This window comes from Canis lupus, chromosome 16 (genome assembly GCF_003254725.2).
Source record: "Canis lupus dingo isolate Sandy chromosome 16, ASM325472v2, whole genome shotgun sequence".
Taxonomy (NCBI): domain Eukaryota; kingdom Metazoa; phylum Chordata; class Mammalia; order Carnivora; family Canidae; genus Canis; species Canis lupus.
In genome coordinates this window covers 47,070,445-47,096,861 of record NC_064258.1, presented here as the reverse complement: position 1 = coordinate 47,096,861, position 26,417 = coordinate 47,070,445, and the positions used below count along the sequence as shown (strand labels likewise).

At 37.9% G+C, this 26,417-nt stretch overlaps 1 pseudogene; it reads right to left on the bottom strand.

Annotated features, from left to right (window-relative positions):
- On the bottom strand, window positions 1-26,417 carry LOC125752689 (glutathione S-transferase P-like; annotated as a pseudogene).

Sequence of the window (26,417 nt, the reverse complement as noted above, 5' to 3'; positions counted from 1 at the left end):
TAATGTTACCTTTAGGTGCCCCTTATCAGATGAAGGAGGTTATAATCTATTCCTTGTTTCTTGAGAATATTTTTAATTTTATTTATTTATTTTTTCTCACTTGAAAATTTTATTGGTCAGGGAGAAAGGAAGTCAGGCAGCCCCCCAGCTTCCCGCCCAGGGTTCCACAAACTCTCACTGCTTCCCGTTGCCATTGATGGAGCGGTTCACGTGCTTGGGGGATGCCAGGAATGCCTTGAGCTTGAGTCTGGCGCTGAGGCGTGCCACATAGGCCGAGAGCAGAGGGAAGGAGTCCAGGCAGCTGGGGGCCAGGACCTGGTGAATCAGCAGCAAGTCAGCAGGTTGTAGTCCGTGAAGGAGATCTGGTTGCCCACGATGAAGGCCTGGCCCCCCTCATTCTGGGACAACAGTGTTTCAAAAGACTTCAGGTAACCTGGTAGTGCCTTCACATACTTCTCCTTTCCTGCCTCGTAGTTAGTGTAGATGAGGAGGGCATATTTGCAGCAGAGATCCTCCACACAATCGTTCACTAGAAGGCCGACTCCTGCTGGTCCTTCCCGTAGAGCCCAAGGGAGCCGCCCAGGTGTTGCAGGATGGCATTGGACTGGTACAGCGTGAGGTCTCAGTCCTGGAACTTGGGGAGCTGCTCATACAGACAGGAGGCCTTGAGTGAGCCCTTCATCCAGGTTTCCATGGTCACCACCTTCTCCTTCCAGCTCTGGCCCTGGTCAGCCAGCAGCATGCGCTTGGCCTTGCAGCACCCTTGAACAGGGAAGTAGATGATGGTGTAGGGTGGCATGGTTGCAGCGCAGGTGGTGGTGGCGGAAGCAGTGGCAGTGGCAGCGGCAGCAGCAGAGCTCCTATTTTTTATTTTATTATGAATTGATGCTAAATGTTGTCGAATGTTTTTTCTGCATCTATTCATATGATCACATGGCTTATCTTTTACCATCTCTTGGCACATTGATTTATATGGATTGATTTTTCAACCATCTAAAGAGCCTTGCAGGGGTACCTGGCTAGCTCTATCAGAAGAGCATGACTCTTGATCTTGGAGGTTTTGGATTTGAGCCCCATGTTGGGTGTACAGATTACTAAAAAAAAAATAAATGAACTTTCTAAAAAAGCCTTGCATTCCTTGGATAAACCCTACTTAGTCATGATATATTGTTCCTTTTACATATTGCTGAATTATATTTCCTAGTATTTTGTTAAGGATCTTTGCATCTGTGTTGATGAAAAATATTAGTTTCTAGGGTTTTTTTTTATATATGTCTTTTTCTTATTTTGACATGAGTGCAATGTTGGCCCATTTTCTGGAAGAATTTGTGTAGACTTGATACTATTCCTTTCTTAAATATTTGGTAAAATTCATCACTGAAATTGTCTGGTGTGGAATTTTATTGTGGAAAGGTTTTAACTAAAAATCCAATTTCTTTGATAGAAGGCTGTTCAGGCTATCTGTTTCTTCTTGAGTGAACTTTAATATTTTTTTTTTATAAATGTGTTCATTATACATATCAAAGTTATTGGCATAAAGCTGACCACAATACTTTTTCTAAATCCTTATCATATCTGTAGGATTTGTAGTGATGCCCCTCTTTCAAGATTCCTAATATTGCTCATCTGTATGTTTGTTGTTCTTCTTTATCAGTCTGGCTAGAGACTTATCAATTTTATTGGTCTTTTCAAAGGAACAGTTTTTTGTCTTATTTATTTTCTCTATTTGTTCCTCTGTTTTCTAGTACATTGATTTCTGCTTTTATTTTTATTATTTCTTTTCCTCTGCTTGCTTTGGATTTAGTTTATTCTTGCTTTATAGGTTTTATCTTAAGGTGCAAGCTTAGGTTAATAATTTGATAATTTTCTTTCCAATATAAGCTTTTAATGCCATAGATTTCCCTGTAAGCTCTGTTTTAGCTACAGCCTAGAAATTTTATCTATAGATATATAGATCATATCGACTATTTATATTATAATTGTTATAATTTTAATTGATTAAATTATACTATGTCCTCATGTTCTTTGTGATTTATTCTTCATCATAAGTTATTTAGATGGTTGTTGATTAATATTCAAATATTTGAAGTTTTTCTAGATATTTTTCTGTTATTGATTTATAGTATATATGATAAGAAAATTTACCTTGTATGAATTTCTGCATTCCATGCCCTTCTTCTCAAAACTACCCTCTGCATGAGAATATCTCTCTATATTGCCATGTAGTGATCCCCAGAAAAAAAAGTGTGATAAAAGCAAGGTACCATACAACTTATAATTTTTTAAATGGAAGGATAAGCCACAAGATTAATAAATTAATAAACAAAATGGCTCACTATAGCGTGAATTGAGGGAACTACTTAGAGTTAAAGGGTAGAAATTAGATTTTTTTTTTTAGAAATTAGATTCTTCAAATATACTTTGTAGATTTTACTATGGAAGCATGATGATAAAACAAGATTGAATTAGAATATGAAGGGAAAAAGAAAACTCTTAAAATAAGAGACATGATCACAAAATTATACAGACTAATAAAATGGTTTTCCACAATATTTTGTATTTGCTTATAAAAATAAACAAATACTCGACTTAAACCTTCCTAAAAGAAGTATTGGGGGTTAACTTGACCAACTAGTTTTTGCCTGGGAGTCAGAGTATAAAGAGGGAAATCTAAGCCCTAAATCTTAAAGAAGACATTTTATAATGAGAAGTACCTATTTGTTCATCTTTCTTCTGAGTAAACATTTTAAGTTTCTGCTTTTTGTAAAGAAAGTAAATCTAACTATCTCATTCCTCTACTAAAAAAAAAATCTCAAGAACTCCCCACTGCATACTTGAACAAGTGTAATACACATACCCTTGGTAGTATCTGAGATGACTTTAAGTCATCCGTGGATAAATGTTTTCTAAATTTTTAACTGTAATGTGCTTACTGTAAAGTACATTAGAAAAAGAAAAGTAGCACAACAAAACTGAGATTTCAGGGACATTATGCTCAGCAAAATTAAGTAAAAAGTGAGCTGCTTTTAATTTCAAACATATAATATTACAGAGACAACATGGATAAGGCAAAAAGTTTGAAAAGTGTGGGGAAAAAAAAGATGTTTTGGAAACAGTGGCTAACAAGGTGAAGTTCAGGTTTTTCCACGTGGCAACACAAGGTGTTTATCTCTTCAACTTCATTTCTTGCCACTTCTTGCCCAGCATTTTATGCCTCAGTAACAAACACCAAATACCAGTGGTTTTCCACTCTCCAAATTGTGTCTTGCCTTCCTGTGCCTCTCCTTTTCTTCTCACCTGTCCTCTCAACTCCAAATCATCCTTTCAAACAGCTTTCAGGCAGACCGCACATCTGCACTTGCGCTCTGTGTCGATCGAGATGATGCCTTTGTATGCTTTTAACCCACAGGATTATGAGCTCCTGAGGGCAAGGATTGTTTTGTTCATATTTGTATCTCCAGTGCAAGCACAGTGATTATTAACTCAAAATTGTCTTGCATAAAACCTAGAGTCAGCATGGAATATGCTTAGTCATAAAATAGCAGAGCTTTTATTGAATCTCTCCTATGTGCGAGGCAGGGTAGCAGATAATTGGGATCAAAGAATAAAAATAAATCCCTTTAGGTAGCTTATAATGATTTCATTTAATCCTCAGAATGCTTTTATGAGTCAGGAATGATTCTCTATCTTACAGATGAGAAACTTGAGGCTCAGAGCAGCAGCAATATAGCATCATGGTTAGAAGAATAGCTTCTGCCTTTAAAAAGCCTGTATTCAAGGGGCGCCTGGATGGCTCAGTCGGTTAAGTGTCCGATTCTTTATTTCGGCTCAGGTCTTGATCTCAGGGCCCTGGGATAAAGCCCTGCATCCCGTCTCCCTGATCAGCAGAGAGTCTGCTTGTCTACTTCTCTCTCCCCCCACTCACTCACTCTGTCTAAAGTAAATATTTTTTTAAAAGGCCTATATTCAAATCCACTTAACAGCTCTAAGTGTGTTACTCAATCTTTCTAAATCTGCGTCTCCTCCTCTGTAAAATGGAATAATAATAATAATATCTATCTCTTTGGGTTGTGATGAGGATTAGATGAGTTAGTGTTGATAAGGCAACTTGAACGGTGCATGTATACATATATTAAGCCTGTGTCTATATATTACATTTTTAAAAATATAATGTATATATATATATCACAATAATTATAATTATTATAACATAATAATAAAGACTGTTGTGTTGCTTCATGGCCTGCCTCAATAATAGAAGATAAATTCTATCCACAAATAATTTAAAAGCAACTCGAATCTTTATATCATCTTTTGAAAAGGCCATAGAAGATTTCATCCATAACACACAATAGAATGTCTGTAATATGCTTCTCATCTAGCATGAGTCTGCCCAAAGCCCTACTGATCAAAGCATGCAACTACCTCCCATCTTTGCCGATGTTTCAGCCTCTCCCCACCTCAAAAGAAAACCAAACAAACCTCTCTGCTCAAACACAGCCTGCGCTGGCTTTTATTTTTCCTTTTTGCCTCTCCCATTTCCTCTGCCAAATCCATTCTTTCCCCAAGTAACTTTCTGCCCTCTCCACTATAAATCAATTTGGCTATGAACCTGAAACAGCTCTAAAAAATAAAGTCTAGGGCAGCCCGGGTGGCTTAGTGGTTTAGCGCTGCCTTCAGTCCAGGGCCTGATCCTGGAGACCTGGGATCGAGTCCCACGTTGGGCTCCCAGTGTGGAGTCTGCTTCTCCCTCTGCCTGTGTCTCTGCCTCTCTTTCTCGCTCTGTATCTCTCATGAATAAATAAATAAAATCTTAACATAAAATAAAATAAAGTCTATTTTTAAGTCTTCAGAGCTTTCTCAGTTTACACGCTGCATCAGTTTTTTGTGTAGTCTTCGCAACATGGACTGTTAGTAGAGGAATAGAATAGTAACAGCTAGCATTTTGGAGGGGACATTTCTCATAGGTCAAGCACTGTTCTGAGTATTTTATGTTTATTATATCATTTAGTCTGGACCCTCCCCTCCTCTTAATTTTACTCTAATTGTCAGGTGGGACTCAGTTACCAAGATGAAGAAGATGAGAGGAGACTGTAAGTATGTTACCTTTTCTTTCCATGCCTCATTAAGTTAACCCCCCCCAAATCACAAAGCACTGGAGATACAAAGATGAATAAGATGGAGGAGGTAGTGTTTCTCTCCTAATCAAAAGCCCACAATCTTCGCAAACTCCATGAGGATAACACACTAGATTATTAAAAGGCAGAATTGGGGATCCCTGGGTGGCTCAGCGGTTTACTGCCTGCCTTCGGTCCAGGGCATGATGCAGGAGTCCCAAGACTGACTCCCTGGGTTGCTCCCTGCATGGAGCCTGCTTCTCCCTCTGTCTGTGTCTCTGCCTCTCTCTCTGCTGTGTGTGTCTATAATGAATAAATAAATAAAATCTTCAAAAAAAAAAAAAAGGCAGAACTGTCTCAAATGATAGTAATAGAGCACCAATCAGTGGCTGCCAGAGACTAATGTGACTACAAAGATATAGCAAAGGAAAGTTTGTGGGGTAGTACAATCAGTATCCTGATTGCGATGGTGGTTACCTAAATTTCTGTGTGTTAAAATTCACAGAATGTATTCCTCCCCCCAAAAAAGTCCATTTCACTCTGTGATGAAGAAGAAGAGGAAAAAGCAAAGCTGTTTTAACACTTAGAAAATTTCTCCCATCCTATGTGGATAAAACTGAAATTGGCCCAAAAATCAGAAAGTAAAAAGTCTAGGCTGTCTTTCCTCTCTAAGAGAACCATACCCAGGGTCAAGTTGTGACTAAGCAAAGGCTCGTTTTCACTTTCCACCTCCCTTCCTGAGCATCTGCCTCTCTGCCGATCCTCTCTTGCAACCCTGCAAGCAGGGCACCCGTGGGCTCATCCTGCCCTCCTCCCAAGTGCACAGGATCTGCTGTGGCCAACAACTGGGCCCGCTGCCCTGAGGTTCCTGCACTGGGGAGCTCTGACCATTCTACAACGATAACCCTAATCTATTTATCAGAAGTCATTTCCTTGACAAGAGATTCTGCTCCCAGCTGGTTGCCATAGCAGGAAGGATCTACTAAGCATCTTCCAGTGCTCACGAAATGGAGGTATTAATGACAAAGAATGATCGAATGGGATAGAAACGTCAATCAGGAGTAGACAGAAAGATTTGGGGGAGGGAAGCTTTCACAACCTCATTCCGCTCATTCCTTGCAGGCCCTGCTCATTCTGGACTCAAAATATGAACAAGCCACCACAGAAAGATAATGTTCCTTTTCTTAAAAGTCTTGAGAACAGTGGGGGAGGCCGCCTAGCGGGGAGGGGCAGAGGTCTATGAGAATGCTGTACCTTCTGCTCCATTTTGCTGTCAACGTGAAAATGCTCTAAAAAGTGGAGTCTATAAAAAAAAAAAAAAAAAGAAGAAGAAGAAGAAGTCTTCAGGAGCACCTGGGTGGCTCAGTTGGTTAAGAATCTACCTTCAGCTCAGGTCATGATTCCAGGGTCCTAGGATCAAGCCCCTGGTTGTCTGGCCCCCTGCTCAGTGGGGAGTCTGCTTCTCCCTCTCCCTCTCTCTCTCCCTCTGCCCCTCCCCTCTGCTCATGCACACACACACACTCTCTCTCTCAAATAAATTTTTAACGAAGTCTTCAGAGCCTTCTCAGTATATATGCTGCATCACAATTCTTCAGCTAGTTTGGGCAAAACTGACTTTATTATTCAATAGAGTAATAATAAAATAGTGACATCTAGAATTTTCTGAACAGTTAACATATGACAAGCTCTGTTCTAAGTGTTTCATGTGTATTTTCTCATTTAATTCTCTAACAATCCTAAGAGGTAAGTACCATTATTGTCTCAATTTTACAGGTAAGGAAATTGAGGCAAGAGGTCAGAGCCATGTGTTGTGGATGGATATAGGCCTCCCAGATGCCTGGTCCTGTGGCTTACCTGGGTAGCCTCCTGCTGTGTGTTCGCTTAGGGCTGGTCAGAGATGCAGAGCATACCTGGCCTGAGATCCTGCTGTTCCTGGTGACGTGCATCAGGTTCCATACAAGATCGGTGTGTACAGGCCTGGCCATTTCAGCTCAGTGGAGGACACTGACAGTCCAGAGCTTCCTGCAGAGTTCACTGAGGCTGTCAGACCTGCATGTCATTCCTACCCCTTCCACCCAGCCCTGCTTCTGCCCTGCTTTGGTAAGTGCTGATCTTCAATAAATACCCTGTACCCCAAACTCCATCTCGGCATGGTCTTCTGGAAGACCCAACTCATACAGCACTGGCCAGGGGTCACATGGCAGCTAAGTGGTGATGCCATGAGTCACCCCGGAAGTCTGATGCTCTTGAGATGCACTGCTTCCAAATATAAAAACAAACATCAAATAGTGATAGCAACCGTTGAAACCCTTACTTGGAATATCAGACACTTTGTTTTTAATTATTTTTTAATATTTTTTCTCTTGGCACTTTATTTTTTTTTAAGATTTTTTTTTTTTTATTTGAGAGAGAGCAAGAGCACAAGTGGGGTGGAGAGGGGGAGAGGGAGAGAAAGAAGCAGACTCCCCGCTGAGCGTGGAGCCCAACATGAGACTCGATATCAGGACCCCAAGATCATGACCTGAGCAGAAGACAGACGCTTAACCAACTGAGCCACCCAGGCGCCCTGTTTTTAATTCTTTATAACGACTTTATTGATATATAATTCACATAACATGCAATTCACCTTTTTCAAGTATATTTACAATTCCGTGTTTTTAGTATAGTCACAAAGCTGTGCAACCATCACCACCATCTAATTCCAGAACATTTCATCACCCCAAAAAGTAACCCTGTACCCATGAGCAATCATTCCCCACTTGTCAATTTGGTCCCCCTAAACAATAATTCATGTAGTTAATCTGTTTAGGATATCTGTTTTCTATCATCAAGGTACAAACTTTCCTAATTTGATTCTCTTTTAAAGTATCAAAGCCATAAACATGTTCAAATTGTTGTTTTATAATCTCACTCCTGGGAATTTATTCTTTAAAAAAAAGTTAGGAATGATGGGGGGTGGGATGGGAACCAAATCGTTTGCTGCAGTATAATTTATACAACTAAAAAACTGGACACAACTTTGTCCATTGTGGGGATTGGTTAACTAAATCATGGCAGTTTAGCAAAACGGAGTATTATGCATCCATTAAGGACCAAATAGCAACAAGGAAAACGCCTGGTATCATGCTAACCATATCAGCAGAATACAAAATTCTATCTACAACTATGTAAAACATGTACATATGGATAAAGATCAAAAGGAAATGGAGGAAAATGAAACAGTTGCTACAACAGGATGTTGGAACGGTGAATTATTTTTATCCTTCTGAGTTCCTCTATTATGTCAAAATGTGGTCCTTACAATAAATTAGAATTGGAGGGAAATATGCATATATATCTACGCCAGTGAAACTTTTTCATTCAGAAAGGCAGGTGGCATAACATATAATTCTCATCCAGAGCAGAGACTTTGGAGTCACGTGGACTTGGATTTTAATTCTGGCCCTGATACTTTTGAAATGTGACTTGAGACCCTGACCTAAGCCCTATAAGCCTCATTTTCCACAATGACTAACAGGAGCTTATACTATCTACTACACAGGGCTATTGTGAAGACGGGGTGAGGTAGCAGCACCTGCTACCACTTAATAAATGGAAACTACAGCTATTTTTTTCCTGCATGAGTAAGTGATGAAACTGATGGTGATGGGATTGACAAGGGAACACGGGGTGGGGGACAGAGGTTTTTGTTCATGAAAAATACTACTAACACTGCAAACCTTGAATGGCAATATAACTTTACTCTGAATACCCGGGCAGAAGACTTTCCGTCACCCCTATCAATGGATTACTCCAATTTAGACTAAGTGAACATTGCTTCAAGGGAACATTGGGGTTGCGGGAATTATTCTTTCTCAGTTGGAGACCTCTAGAAATCTGTACCTATAAGGCACTCATCAGTATGCTGGTTGAAAACTTCATCAAAGAAATTCAAGTACTGCTGAATTTGTGTGTGACTCATTTTATTAATGAATACAAAGGTCTCCCAACTGTTCTCATTGTTGTAATTGTTGATATTATCATTATCACCAACAAAGAGCCACTGTGGCACAATAAGCAAGTTCTATCCGTCTTTGTTTGTCACAGAGGAGCTGTGTGCTTCTCCGAGGCCCATGCCTCCCTTATGCACAGGACACAAGCCCAGCCCTTCCTGCCCACTCAGGAATCGGTTCCACTTCCTTATGCCTCCGTGTGCCCTCTCTTCTCATCTGCATCTAGACATGCTGTAGCACATCCCACCATAATAAAAAACAAAAATCCTCTCTTTATCCCATAATCCCTTCTAGATACAGCCCATTTCTCTGTTCCCCTAGACAGCAAAAGCCTTTGAAAGAGAACAGAAGAATGCTGAAAATTACTGAAGCGGAGTGATGGGAGGATTTATGTTACATTATTTTTGCTATTTTTTTTAACTAAAAATGTTTTTTGAGCTATGATTGAAACAGTAAATTGTATCTACGTTGTATGTACTGCTTAATAATGCACAATTTTTAGTAGGGTACAATACATATTTCAGATGTATAATTGAATAATAATATATGCAATTATCCTGATTGTCCAGTTATTATATAAAAACAAAAATTTTTTGGTGTATTGGTCTTGTGTCCTGTAACCTCTCATTAGTATTAGAAAATTTTTGTAGAGTCCAAGAGATTTTCTACATAGACCAAGGGTTAAGAAACAATGACCCATGGGGCCAAATGTGGCTTGATTTTTAGGTATGGTTTTTCTGGAGCACGTAAATACTCTTTGGTGATATTTTGTATATGGCTGCCTTTGCACTACAAAGGCAAGTTGGATTAGTTAAAATGAAGACCAGATAGGTAAGTGTATCACCTGCAAATAAAGACAGTTTTGTTTCTATAACTTTTAGCACAAGGCTGAATAAAAATTGATGAAAGCAAACATCCTTGTCTTGTTCTTGATCTTAGAGGAAAAGCATTTAGTCTTTCACTATTAAGTATGATGTTAATATAAATATTTTTGGGTTTTTTGGTGTTTTTTAAAAAGATTTTATTTATTTATTCATGAGAGACACACAGAGAGAGAGAGAGAGAGAGAGACAGAGACACAGGCAGAGGGAGAAGCAGGCTCCAAACAGGGAGCCCAGCCCGATGCAGGACTCCATCCAGGCATTCCAGGATCACACCCTGAGCAGAAGGCAGATGCTCAACTGCTGAGCCACCCAGGTGTCCCAATATAGATATTTTGTAAAGGCCCCTTTATGACTAGTTTGCTGAGAGTTTTTATCATGAATGAATGTGGGATTTTGTCAAATACTTTTTTCTATTTCTATTAAAATTATCATAGTTTAAAATATCTTAATAATCTTATTCTGTATTTTTTTTCTAGAATATCTTTGGTGTCAGCATCAGAGTAATAATGCTGGCTGAAAAGTAATTTTACTTTTCCAGCATCCTGAAAGCATTTGTGTAGATTAGTATTATTTCCTTCTTAAATGTCTGCTACAATTCACTGATGAAGTCATCTGGACTTGAAGTTTTTTCATAAAATTATTTTAATCACATGCTAAATTCTTTAGTACAAATAGAGCAATTAGCATATCTCTTCCTGATTGGGCTTTTGTAATTTGTTGTGTCTCTCAAAAAAACTGTGCATTTCATCTTACGTGTTGGATTTACTGGCATAAAGTTGTCCATGATATTCCTTATCATTCTTGTAATATCAGTAGAAAATGTAGTGATGCCACTACCCTGTTCCTGATGTTGATTAATTTGTGTCATCTTTTTTCTTCTTGATCCTTCTAGCTAAAAATATATCGGTTGTATTGTTTCCAATGACTTCCTCTGTTGTTGTTTTTTTATTGTATTGATTTGTCCCAAAATTTTTTTTAATTCAACTTTGGATTTAACTTGCTCTTCTTTTTCTGGTTACTTAAAGTGGAAAGTGAGTTTGATAACTAAGACCTTTCTTTCTAATACAGTCATTCAATTCAAGAAACTTCTTCCTAAAAAAAAAAAAAAAAAAGAAACTTCTTCCTATGTGCTATTCTAGTGTCATGCTGTGCATTTTATATGATGCCTTTTTATTTTCATTTTTAAAAATACTTTCTCATTTTCCTTGTGATTTACTCTTTGACCATTTGTTATTTAGATTATAAACATCTGAGGATTTTTCAGTGATCTTTCTGTCATTGATTTCTGCTTTAATTTTATGGTTGTCAGAGAACACACATTGTATGAATTGAATCCTTTCGAATTTATTTGGAGTTATTTTATGGGCCAGGATATTGTCCATTTTGGTATATGTTCCATGTACATTTTAGAAGAATGTATATTGTGTCATATGCAGGCAAACTATTCTGATTATAAAGGAGGTTAATTTGATTGATAGTGTTTAAGTTACTTATAAACTTAGAGCTTTTCAGGTCTTGATGAATGTCTTTATATTGCTAAATCATTATAGAATGACGTTTTTAATCCATGGTCTCTGAAATCTACTTTATCTGATATTAATATAGCCATTCTTTTTTTTTAATTTTTAAGCTATTCTGTCTTCTGATTAGTATTAACATGGTAAATACTTTTTCATTATTTTATTGTTAACCTATTTGTATCTGCATTTGAAGTGTTATTCTTTCTCTCTTATGAGAGAGAGAGCAAGAGAGAGGGAGAAAGCATGAATGGGAGGTGCGGAGGGAGAGGGAGAGAGAATCTCAAGCAAACTCCACACTGAGTGCAGAGCCCAATGTGGGGCCCAATCTTATGACCCCGAGATCGCCACCTGAGCTGAAACCAAGAGTCAGTTGCTTAATCCACTGCTCCACCCAGGTGCCTCTGAAGTGCGATTCTTGTAGGTAGCATATAATTAGGTCAAAATAAGCATGCCCAAAAGCAAATTCTACTTTATCCATTCAAAATCTCTACATTAAATTTAGATCATTAACATTTAATGTGATTACTGATGTGGTTAGGGTCATATTTAACATTTTTCTATTTGTTTTCAATTTATCCCATCAGTTTTCTCTCTCTCTCCTTCTTCTACCTTCTCTTGGTTTAATTGAGTATTTTTTATGATTTCATTTGATCTGCTTTGTTACTTTATTAGCTATAACTTTGTTTTGTTATTTTTGTGGTTGCTTTAGACAACTAACCACAGTCTGTCTTCTAGTGAAATTATACCACTGTATGTACATATAAGAATCTAAAAATGACATACCTCCATTTTTCCCCTCCTAATCTTTTTGCTATTGATATCACATGGTTCAGTTTTACATATGTTGTAGTCCTATATTACATAGTTATTACTTTTGTTTAAACAATTACCTTTTAATAAGATTTAAATACTTTAAAAAATCTTATATTTTTATCCATGTAGTTTCCATCTCTGATGCTCTTCCTTTCTTTGCTTAGATCCACCTTTCCATCTGTTACCATTTTCCTTCTCTTTGTAGGACTACCCTTACTATTTCTTGTAGTGTGAGTCTACTGGTTGCATCCCTTCAGCTTTTGTATATCTGAAAAAAAAATCTTTATCACCCTTTCAGCTTTCAAAGTTAGTTTTGCCAGGTATAGAATTCTAAGCAGTCTTTTAAATTTTTTAAAATATTTTTTAAATGTTGCTCCACTGTCTTATCACCTGCATTATTTCTGGCAAGAAATCTACTGTCATCCTTATCTTTGTTCTACTGTAAGTAAAATGTGTCTTTTCTACTCCACCCCTTCACCTGTTTTTAAGATTATCTCTTTATCAGTAGTTTTGAGCTGTCTGGACATGATGTGCTTTGATGTGATTTTCATCATATTTCTTGAATTGGGTTTGTTGGGTGTTTTGAAACTATGAGTTTACAGGTTTTATTAAACTTGAAAAAAATTTTGCTTATTATTTCTTCAAAATTTTTTCTGTCCAGCTTTCTCTCCCAATTACATGTATATTAGGCCATTTGAAACTTCCACGGTTCACTGATACTCTGTTTATTGTTTTTTATTATTATTTCCTTTCATTAGTATGTTTCATTATTGTTATGTCTTCAAGTTCACTAATCTTTTCTTTTACAATGTCTAATATGCTATTGATCCCAACCTGTATATTTTTCATCTGTAATATTGTAGTTTTCATCTCTATTATAAGTATTTGGGTATATTTATATCTTCCATATATCTATTTAAAATTTGAACATATACAATAGAGACAGAATAATCATGTTCAAGTATTTGCTAATTCTAATATCTGTGTCAGTTCTGGGCTGATTTTGGACCAACTGATTTATCTCCCTATTAGGAGGAGCATTTTCTTGCCTGGTTGTTTTTTATTGAATACCAGACATTATATATTTTTCCTTGAAGGATGCTGGGTATTTTTGTATTCCTATAATGATTCTTAAGCTTTATTTTATGATTTTATGTTACTTAGCAATGATTAGACTTTTTTGGACCTTGCTTTTAAGATAAGTTAGGCAAAAATGCACTGTCTGTGACTTATTAAGTCTCCTTACTGAGGCAAAAGCTTCTAAGTACTGTAGCAAATGCCATGTGAATCTCCCATTCCACTTTTGCCAGAGGGAAAAGACCTCATTCCCAGCACTGTGTGAGCACCAGGTACTATTTCTACTAATCCTTTTAAAGGGACCATGTGCTGGCAAGTATTCAGCTAATAATCAAGCAAGACCTTCTGCAGATCTTTGAAATTCTCTCTCTGTGGCTCTCTCCTCTCTAGTATTTTATTCTGTGATCTCTAGTCACCTTAGTCCCCCTAGAGTCTCAGTTCTACATCCTCAATTCAAGGGCCCAACCAGGCTCTGTCCCCTTCCTGTGCTGAGGCCCAAGACTCTCTCAAGGCAGTACGCTGCAGCAGTCATGTGGCTCACTCATTTGTTTCTTCTCTCTCAGAGATAACTGTCTTTTGTTGCCTAAAGTCTTTCAAACCACTGTTTCATGTATTTTGTCTAGTTCTAAATTGTCTCATGCAGAAAAGTAAATACAGTCCCTGTTACTCAATCTCTGCTGGAAGTGAAAGTCTCTATCCCTGCTACTTTTGTTCATGAAAATGTCCATAAATAAAACAAATTAAGAAAAAAAAGGAAAGAAAAAAGAAAAACTCCTTGAAAGAGTCTTCTCTGTTTCCATTTCATTCCTTCCCGGGTTTTCTCAAATCCACTCCAATCTCTTGTTGCAGGCATTGTGGAAATCATGCTCTTCATTGACCTCCAAAGCATGATTCTCTGTCCTCCTTTCACTCACTCTCAGCTTGTAACCAGTTAATCACTCCCTCCATCTTGAAACACTTTTTTTCCCCTTTCATATTCAAGATACACACATACTCTTTTGGTTTTGCTGCTATTAGCCTCTCTTTTGTTGGCTCCTCTTCCATTTTCCCACCTTTAAAGGTTGGAGCACCCCACAATCAGTCTTTAGGACTTATCTTTTTTTATTCGCACTCCTTCATTCATTCATTTCATTCAGTCCCAGGACATTGAATTTCATCTATATATTCACTTTTATTTCAACTCTGATTTCTTTCAGACTTATAGTTTTTTACTTGACATTTTCATAAAGATTTTTAATAAATATCTAAAACTTAGCATGTCCAAAAACAAATTTTTGTCCCCTAATCCACTCTTTCTCAGGGGTCCCCATCTCAGTAAATGGCAATAGTGTCCACTTAATTACCTCAGTCAAAATCTTTAATCATTCTTAATTTTTCTCTTTTGTTCACACTCCATATCTAATTCATCTGCAAAACCAGGGAATCACATCTTGAAAATTCAACCACTTCTTACCAATTCTATGCCTAATACCTGGTTCCAAGCTAATATTTTCCCTCACCTAGACTACTAAAGTAGCCTCTTAGCTGGTTTCTCTACAATATATTCTCTACAGTAAAGCCATTGTATTACTTTTAAAACATAAGTCATCCTACTTAATGTGTTTTTTTTGTTTTTTTTTTTTTGCAGAAATTGATGAGTTGGTTCTAAAATTCATAGGGATTTAAAAAACTTTAAATAGCCAAAAAAATTCTTGAAAAGACTCACATTTCCCAATTTCAAAACCCACTACAATGCTACAGTTTTCAAGCTTGTATGGTACTGGTACAAGGATAAACATATATTTCAGTAGAATACAGTAAGAATCCAGAAATAAAACCATGCATCCATGGTCAACTGATTTTTAACAATAGTAAGATCATTCAATGGGGGAAATAGCCTTTTAAACAAATTATTCTGGGACAACTGGCTATCTACATACATAAGAGTGCATTTGAACCCTACCTCACATCATTTAAAAAACTAACTCAAAATGGTCAAAGATCTAAGTAAAGAGCTAAAACTATAAAACTCGTATTAAAAGGAAACATAGATATAAATCTTCATGTCCTTGGGGTAGGCAATGTCTCCTTAGATAGGATACCTAAAGCACTAACAGTCAAAGAAAAAATAATTGGACTTAATCAAAATAAAAAACTCTTGTGTTTCAGTAGATACCATCAAGATAATAAAAGACAACCTGGATAGTACAAATGGGGGGAAAAATCTGCAGATCACATATCTGATAAAAGTCTAGTACTGAGAAAATATAAAGAGCTCTATAACTGAACATAAAAATACACAATTCAATTTAGAAATGGAAAAAGTATTGCAGTAGACATTTCTCCAAAGAAAATATTTAGATGACTAATAAGCACATGAAAAGATGCTCAATTTCATTAATTATTAGGGAAATACAAATCAACACCACAATGGGATATCCCTAACACACACTACTAGATAGGTATCATCAAAGGACAGAAATTGGAACCCTCATATACTGTTGGTACAACTGCTGGGGAAATGGTCATGTAGTTCCTCAGAAGGATAAGTGTGGTGTTACTGCATATCCAGCAATTTCACTCCTGGCTACATATCTAGGAGAAACAAAAACACACATACACACAAAAATTTGTACACAAATGCTCATAGCAGCTCTATTCATAAGAGTCAAAAAGTAGAAACAACCCAGGTATCCATCAACAAATAAATGAACAAAACGGGGTATGTCCATATAATAAAATGTTATTCAGCTATAAAAAGGAAAGAAGAATTGATGGATTCTACAACATGAACAAACCAGAAAATATGGTAAATAAGAAAGACACACAAAATACCACATGTTGTAAAATGCCATTTATCTGAAATGTTCAAAATCAGTAAATCCAGAAAGACAGAAGTACATTAGGCATTGAAAGGGACTGGGAAGAAGAGGCAGTGGTTGCTAATGAGTACTGCTAAGATGTTTCCTTTAGGGATCATGAAATATTCTGGAATTACACAGCAGTGAAGGTTGCACAGTCCTCTGAATATATGAAAACCACCGAGTTGTACACTTTAAAAGAGTAAATTTTACTGTATATGAAATATATCTCAACAACTATATATATATATATAAGCTAGATCTTGTTGCTCGCCCATATGAAACTCTCCAATGACTTTTCATCACACTTAAAATAAAATCCAAAGTCCTTACCCAGCGAGAGACCCTATGTGACCTGGCCTCTGGGCTCCTCTGCAATGTCTTCACACATATTCTTGCTATCTCTCATGTGTGCCAGCCGCTCTGCCCAAGCTGCTGCTCTTTGGCCCTCTCCAGCTAAGGGACTTTGGACTTACTATGTCTTTGCTTGAAACATTCTTCTGCAAGAAGTGAGCATGGCCTCCTTCCTCACTTTATTCCGGAACTTACTCGCTTTCTCTGTAACACCTTCCTGGGCCATCCTAGCTAAACTAATGGTACCATCATTTCCTAGCTCTTTACCTGAGATCATCTGCCTCCCCAGCACTTACCATCACCTGTCCTTATGGAATTTGTCCACTTGCTTAGTGTCAGTATCTCACTAGAATGTAAAGTCCATGAGGGAAGGGACTTTTCTTATCCCTTCTTGTTCTTTGTTGTATCCTCATACCTATTTTCCATGTCTAGGACCTAACAGATGCACATTACTTATTAAGTGAAATAATGAAGAGAATAATGTGCATAGCGGGGTGACAAAATATTTTAAATAAAAAATGGCTTTAACTGCTTCTTCTTTCTGTGAGAGCATGGAATAATTCATATTAGTTAGAATACAAGGCTCACATTCACTTAAAATAGAAAAGGAAGAAAAGACTTAAAACTATAAAACCTTTGTCAGGAGGGTGGGAGGGAAGATGGTGGAAGAGGAGGGGATCTCATTTTATCTGGTCCTTTGAATTTAGCCTGATATCTATCAAATCACTCTGAACACCTATGAATTCAACCTGAGATGTAAGAAAAGAATTGCTGGAATTCTACAAATAGAAAAGTGACCATTTTTTTGCAAGGTAGTAGATGTGAATCAGTGCACCTGAGAGGGATATATTGGAAGATAAACAGTGGGGGTGGGGGGTGGGGGGTGGGAGGGAGCCTCCAAAAGCCAGCTACTAGGAAGTGATATCACCCCAGAGTGCAAAACAGGAACGGGTAAAAGGAATACAGCCAGTAAGTCCAGGAGTGGGCTCTCAGCACAGTTTGCCATTAACCAGGGCCCACGACATGATGAGATAACCACTCTCTGCACAAGGGCCGTGTAAGCAGCAGGCCCACAGGGACACCCCCCACCCCCCCTTCCTCTTCCTGGAGAGGATCAGCATGGGTGCCCATCACAGGAGTCTGCAGAGTTTGGCACACACAAAAGTGAAGACTGCCTCCAAAAATGAAGAGGGGGCCTCTATCTTTCAGCTCTGGGGCTGGAGATTGGGGCACCACCATTTTTATTTTCATCCTCTAAACCATCCCAAAAAGCCTTCAGGGAACAAAAGTCACATAGTGCAACCGGAAGCAGCTCACATTGAGCCCAGCCCCTAGGCAAGGGGTGGAGCATCTCCACCCAGGCAAAGACACCTGAGAATCAGCGCAGCAAGCGCCTCCCCCAGAAGACCAGCTGGAAGAACAAGGGAACAGCAAGTTTACGGACCACACAGGACTGGAAAAATCCAGCGCTAGAGAAAAATAGTATCTAGAATTCTTGATGATTCTTTCATCTTTCTGTTTAAATTTTCCCATTCTTTTTTTCTCTTTCCTTTTCAGGTAGTTTCTTATTTTATCAACTGTTTGTTTTTAAGTCTTTTTTTAACTTTCATTTTTACATTTACATTTTATAGATATATTCTTCATTTTTTGGCTTTCTTTCACTATATTTAATTATATATATATATATTTTTTCTTCCTTTCTTTACAATTTTGCAATTAGCGTCTTCTAATACAGAGGCCAAAATATACCCAGGACCAAGTGGATCACCCTGTTTTGTCCACCTGGGATATTATAACCTCTCTTTTTTCCCTTTTCTTTTTCTTTCTTTTTTGGTTTTTGACCTCTTTAGATTTGTCTAGTGTGTATTTTGCTTGGGTCATGGCTGGTATTTTTTATTTTGTTCTCTTGTTCACCCATTCTTTTCAGGGCAAAATGACTAGAAGGAGAAATTCACAACAAAAGAAAGAACCAGAAGTAATACTCTCTGCCACAGATCTAATCAATATGGATATAAGTAAAATGTCAGAGATGGAATTCAGGACAACAATTATAAAGTTAATAGCTGGGCTTGGAAAAAAAACATAAAAGACACTAGAGAATCTGTTAGTGCAGAAATGGAAGCTAATTAGGCTAAAATTAAAAATGTTTTAGGAGTGCCTGGGTAGCTCAGTTGTTAAGCATCTGCCTTTGGCTCAGGTCATGATTCTAGGGCTCCGGGATCAAGACCCACATTGGGCTCTGCACTAAGCAGGGAGTCTGCTTTTCCCTCTGCCCCTCCCTGCTCATGCTCTTTCTCTCTCACCTTTTCTCTCTCAAATAAATAAATAAAATCTTTCAAAAAATTTTATATGCTTTAGCCAAGATGTAATCTAAAATGGATGCTCTAACAACTAGGCTATATGAGGCAGAAAAGAGAGTCAGTGACATAGAAGACAAGATGATGGAAATGAAGGAAGCTGAGGAAAAGAGAAAAAAAACAACTAACAGACCATGAGGGGAGACTTCAAGAAATCAGCAATACCATAAAGTGAAAAATATAGAATTATTGGCATCCCAGGGGAATAAAAGGGGGGGGGGGGACAGAGGTATATTTGAGCAAAACATAGCTGAGAATGTCCCTAATCTGGGGAAGGAAACAGGCATTTAAATCCAGGAGGCAGAGAGAATCCTCCTCAAAATCAATAAAAATAGAACTTCTCAACATATAATAGTGAAGTTTACAAATTTCAGGCATAAAGAGAAAATCCTGAAAGCAGCTCAAGACAAGAACTCCTTAGCCTATAGGGGTAGGAACATTAGACTAGCAGCAGACCTATCCACAGAAACCTGGCAGGCCAGAAAAGGCTGGCATGATATATTCAGAGTACTAAATGAGAAAACATGCAGCCAAGAATACTTTATCCACCAAGGCTATCAATCAGAGTGGAAGGAGAGATAAAGAGCTTTTAGGACAAACAGAAACTAAAAGAATTTGTGACCACTAAACCAGCCCTGCAAGAAATATTAAAGGGGATCTTGTAAGTGAAGAGAGAGCCCAAAGTAACATAGACTAGAAAGAAACAGAGACAATCCACAGAAACAGGGAATTTACAGGTGCTACAATGGCATTAAATTTGTATCTTTCAATAGTTACCCTAAATGTAAATGGGCTAAATGTTCCACTCAAAAGACACAGGGTATCATATTGGACAAAAAAGCAAGACTCATCCTTATGCTGCATACAAGAGACTCATTTTGGACTTAAAGAAACATCCAGATTGAAAGTGAAGGGGTGGAGAATGATTCATCATGCTAATGGACATCAAAAGAAAGCTAGAGTAGCAATCCTCATATCAGACAATTAGATTTTAAACCAAATACTATAGTAAGAGATGAAGAGGACGCTATATCATACTTAAAGGGTCTATCCAACAAGAAGACTTAATAATTGTACTTATGCTCCTAACTTGGGAGCAGCCAATTATATAAACCAGTTAATAACAAAATTAAAGAAACACATTGATAATAAAACAATAATAGTAGGGACTTCAACACCCCACTCACAGCAATGGATAGATCCTCTAAGCAGAAGATCAACAAGGAAACAAGGGCTTTGAATGACACACTGTACCAGATTAACTTCACAGATAAATACAGAGCATTCTATCCTAAAGCAACAATACACAGTCTTCAGTGTACATGGATCATTCTCCAGAATAGATCACATACTGGGTCACAAATCAGGTCTCAACCAGTACCAAAAGACTAGGATTATTCCCTGCATATTTTCAGACCACATGCTTTGAAACTTGAACTCAATCACAAGAGGAATTTGGAAGGAACTCAAACACTTGGAGGTTAAAGAGCATCCTACTAAAGAATGAATGGGTCAACCAGGAAATTAAAGAAGAATTCTAAAAATTCATGGAAACAAACAAAAATGAAAACACAAGTGTTCAAAACCTTTGGGATATGGCAAAGGCAGTCCTAAGAGGGAAGTACATAGCAATGCAAGCCTTTTTTAAAAAATTAGAAAAGTCTCAGGGCGCCTAGGTGGCTCAGTCATTAAGCATCTGCCTTTGGCTCAGGTTATGATCTCAGGGTCATGAGATCAAGCCCCACATCAGGCTCCCTACTCAGCAGAGTCTTCTTCTCCCTCTGCCTCTGTGTTCTCTCTCTCTCTCAAATAAGTAAATGTTTTTTAAAAAAGTAGAAAAGTCTCAAATACATAAGATAACCTTACACCTAAAGTAACTGGAGAAAAAACAGCAAATAAAGGCCTAAACCAAACAGGAGAAGGGAAATAATAAGGATTAGAGTAGAAATCAATGAGATAGAAACCAAAAGAACACATCAATGAAACTACAAGCTGGTTCTTTGAAGGAATTAATAAGATCAGGAAACCCTTGGCCAGACTTATCAAAAATAAAAGAGAAAGAACCCAAATTAATAAAATCATGAATGAAAGAGGAGAGATCGTGACCAACACAAAGGAAATAAAAAGATTTTAAGAACATATTACGAGCAACTATATGCCAACAAATTAGGCAAGTTGGGAGAAATGGATACATTCCTAGAAACTTATAAACTACCAAAACTGAAACAGGAGGAATAGAAAACCTGAACAGACCCATAACCAGCAAGGAAATTGAATCAGTAATCAAAAATCTCACAACGAACAAGAGTCCAGGGCCAGATGGCTTCCCAGGGGAATTCTATGAAACGTTTAAAGAAAAACTAATACCTATTCTTCTGAAGCTGTTTCAAAAAAACAGAAATGGAAGGAAAACTTCCAAAGTCTTTTTATGAGGCCAGCATTACCTTGATCCCAATATCATACAAACGCCCCATCAAAAAAGAGAATTACAACCAATATTCCTAATGAACATGGGTGACAAAATTCTTATCAAGATACTAGCCAATAGGATCCAATAGTACATTAACAGGATTATTCACCACAACCAAGTGGGATTTATTCCTGGGCTGCAAGGGTGGTTCGATATTCACAAATTGATCAACATAATACATTACACTAATAAAAGAAAGGACAAGAACCATATGATCTTCTCAATTGATACAGAAAAAGCATTTAAGAAAACACCACATCCTTTCTTGATTAAAACTATCCACAGTGTAGGGCTAGAGGGAGCATATCTTAAAATCATAAAAGCCATCTACTAAAAGTCCACAGCAAATATTCTCAATGGGCAAAAACTGGGAATACAACAGGGATGTCCACTCTCACCACTGTTGTTTAACATAGTACTAGAAGTCCTAGCCTCAGCAATCAGACAACAAAAAGAAACAAAAGGCATTCAAATCAGCAAAGAAGTCAAATTCTCACTCTTCACAGATGACATGATACTTTATGTGGAAAACCCAAAAGATTGTACCCCCAAAATTGCTAGAACTCATACAGGAATATAGCAACATGGTAGGATATAAAATCAATGCACAGAAACCACTTGCATTTTTATACACTAACGATGAGACTGAAGAAGGAGAAATTAAAGAATTGATCCCATTTACAATGACATCAAAAACCATAAGATACTTAGGAATAAACCTAACCAAAGATGTAAAGGATCTAAGGATCTCTAATAACTACAGAACACTTATGAAAGAAATTGAAGAAGACACAATGAAATGGAAAAACATTCCATGATCATGGATTGGAAGAATAAATATTGTTAAAATGTCTATGCTACCCAGAGCAATTTACACATTCAAAGTAATCCTTATCAAAATGCCATCAACATTCTTCCCAGAGCTGGAACAAATAATCCTAAAATTTGTTTGGAACCAGAAAAGAGCTTGAATAGCCAGAGGAATTTTGAAAAACAAAATCAAAGCTGGGGGCATCACAATTCTGGACTTCAAGCTCTTGAATCTTGAAGCTCTTGATTACAATGCTATAATCATCACCAAGACAGTATGGTATTGGCACAAAAACAGACACATAGATCAATGGAATAGAATAGAGAATCCAGAAAGGGATCCTCAAATCTATGGTCAACTAATCTTCAACAAAGCAGGAAAGAATATCCAATGAAAAAAGGACAGTTTCTTCAATAAACAGTTCTGGGGAAATTGGACAGCCACATGTAGAAGAATGAAACGGGATCATTTCTTCACACCATACACAAAAATAAATTCAAAATGGATGAAAGACCTAAATGTGAGACAGGAATCCATCAAAATCCTAGGGGAGAACACAGGCAGCAACCTCTGTGACCTCAGCCACAGCAACTTCTTGCTAGACATATCTCCAAAGGTAAGGGAAACAAAGGTAAAAATGAGCTATTGGGACTTCACCAAACAAAAAGCTTCTGCACAGCAAAGGAAACGAATCAACAAAACTAAAAGGTAACCTATGAAGTAGGAGAAGATATTTGCAAATGACATATCAGATAAAGGGCTAGCATCCAAGATCTCTAAAGAACTTATCAAACTCAACACCCAAAAAACAATCCAGTCAAGAAATGGGCAGAAGACATGAACAGATACTTTTCCAAAGAAGACCTGCAATGGCCAACAACTATGTGAAAAATGCTCCACGTTACAAATACAAATCGATACCACTTCACACCAGTCAGAATGGCTAAAATTAACAAGACAGGAAACAACAAATGTGGGCAAGGATGTGGTGAAAGGGGAACTCTCTTACATTTTGATAGGAATATAAATTGGTACAACCATGCTGGAAAGTAGTGTGGAGGTCCTCAAAAAGCTAAAAATAGAGCTACTATATGAGCCAGCAGTTGTACTACTAGGTATTTACCCCAAAGATACAAATGTATCTGCACCCCAAAGTTTACAATAACAATGTCCACAATAGCCAAAGTATGAAAAGAGCCCAGATGTCTATCAATAGATGAACGGATAAAGAAGGTGTGTGTGTATATATATATATACACACACACAATGGAATATTACTCAGCCATCAGAAAGGATGAATACTTATCATTTACATCCATGTGGATGGAACTGGAGGGTATTATGCTGAGCAAAATAAGTCAATCAGAGAAAGACCATTATCATATGGTTTCACTCATGTGGAATATAAGAAACAGCACAGAGGACAATAGGGGAAGGGATGGAAAACTGAATGGGAAGTCATCAGAGAGGAGGAAAACCATGAGAGATTCTTAACTCTGGGAAACAAACTGAGGGTTGCTGGAGTGGTGGTGGGTGGTCACTGGGTGATGGGCATTAAGGAGGGCACATAATGGGATGAGCACTTGGGTGTTATAAGCAACTGATGAATTATTGAACTCTTCACCTGAAACTAATGATGTACTCTATGTTGGCTGATTGAATCTAAATTAAAAAAACAAACAAACCTTTGTCAGTGCTAAGGGTAGATGACCTAATTCAAGACTCTTGGTTAGCAGGTCACATTAATATGATTTTGGATACACAAAGGTAAAGTCCAAAGCTGAGATGGGTATGTAAGGCTAAACTGCTCTATATGACAAAGAATAAAAATGTAATTTCCTTGGAGAGCCTGAAGAAAAAGAGGCCCAAGAAATAAAAACTGGAGCTCCACATAAGTGAGAAAGGTAAGAGGAGCCATGCTACATGGTAGGAGGCAAGAGTTGGAGAATAAGACGTCTGGTAAGAATCTGGCAAGATAAAGCACAGAGTCTCTCCATGGAGGCTGAGAGAGAAAGAGCAAGTTTGGTGAGAACAAGAACTCAGAGCCAGGGGTAAGGGTGTCCCTGGAAAATGGCAGAAATCTTGGGAACTTGACCCCAATTTAATAAAAAAGTGACCACGACTGTCATATCTCAGGAATGAAAGAACAGTGAATAAATCCAACCTTCATTGTCCTCCTTTCCATCTTTTAAGAAACTGATAGAAATAAATAATCAAAGTGTCTTCTTGGAAACACACACACAAACACACACAATTTGATGTGAACCGTGCCCCCTGGGGTCGTGCAGTGAAAGGCAGGAGGCAGTGCAGCAGTGTCACTAGCAGAAGGTGAGGCTTCCAACTCCACTGAATGCTTCGATGATCAGAGAGGATGCAGATGTGCACATCCCACCATTAAAACGAAACAAAGTCAAGTAAGTGCTGGAGTTCTTACTCAATTTTATCCTAGACTATTCCTATTAGGGGAGGATTTATTAAGATAGTCTGTTGTCTTGGATAGGACATCAATTAGTCTTCATTTGACATTGAATTACATTGACACTCAATTACTCTTCGTTAAAAAATAATAAACCTGAAAGTACTGTTTTAATTCTTTGTTATCAACATGCCTACAACAAAATACACAGGAGAACAAAGAGTAATTCTATTTAAATCGGTGTATATATTTTTTTTCCACTTGGGAAACAGCACAGAACAGCGATCCTTTTATGAACACACCTAGCATTTAGATATGAAGTTATCTTGTAATCTTGAAGTGAGGTCAAGGTGACCACTGTGACTCAACCAAGTCCAGCCATCCTGAATTGGAGGACACTCAGAAAATGCTACTCCAATTTGTACAGTCCTATCTACATGAAGAAATAACTGGCCTTGGGTCAACACAAGAAGTGCTGAAAGCACCTATCATTCTGAAACATGGCTTTCTCTTCCATCTATTTCTTATAACAACAGAACAAAGCAGAAATCAAGCAGCAAAAACATAGCTCAAATGCTGCAGCCAACTATTTTTTTTTTTCACATTCTGCCCACACCTTAAATAAACATGAAACATCATAACGAGCTGCAGCCAGATACTACAGGAAACGGCAAGGCCAGAAGAAAAACCTCCGACATCCGGCCTTCATCTGACTTCTACACGAAATCTACTTTTGCTTCATGACTATAAATGTTGCCTTGCAAAAAGTTAAAATCAGACATGATGTCACAGAGTGACCAGGTCCACGCTATCTTTCTCAAAATTAGTATTTTTTTCTGAAAATAACCTAGCACACATATCGAGGGAAAAAAATTATGTTTTATCAGAGGAGGCCAAAACTAAACTAAGCTAAAAACGTGGTTTTGTATCACTATTGCCAGACACAACACATGGACAGGGTTCAACATGAGTGTACATTCCTTTGGATATTTTCTTAAATGCCTGTTAGCTATATGTGGCAATAATTATAGCAGAGCTGGGTCAGGGTATTTATAAAGCTTTGTTGGGACCTAACATCTCTTTTGTTGTCCAGAGCAACAACCTCAGGAGAAAACAAAAGAATCCTGGTGAGCAGAACATCGGCAGCAAGGAGTGCACATTTTCTTTCATGTATCCGTAGGACACAAATGAATGGGGCCTGTGACCTGGAACCAACTAGCCCTGGCACTTAAAATGGCAGCTTGGGGGCAAACTGAAAGGTTTGGTGTCAATCTGTTTTCTGGGCTAGTAGGATGAGAGATTTTCATTCTGTTTGGCGACTCAATAAAAAGACCTTGAACCAAACTGCCTGCAGAGCCCAAACTTGTGTATTAACTATCAATTCTGACTTTTGCATGCCAATCTCACAAGGATTTTAACTTTTTTGATTCCGATCATTTTACTTTTCGTCTACTTCAATGATTTTTTTTTTTGAGATTTTATTTGAGAGAGAGAGAGAGAGAGAGAGAAGAGAGCAAGCATGAGAGAGAGTGAGCATGTTGGGGGGGAGGAGGGATGAGAGGGAAAAGCAGGCTCCTCGCTGATCAGAGAGCCTGATGCAGGACCCCAGGGTCATGACCTGGGCCCAAGGCACATGCTTAAGGAACTGAGCCACTCGGGCACCCCTACTTCAATGATTTTTTTTTTTTTTAAAGATTTTATTAATCCATGGGAGACACACACAGAGAGGCAGAGACACAGGCAGAGGGAGAAGCAGGCTCCATGCA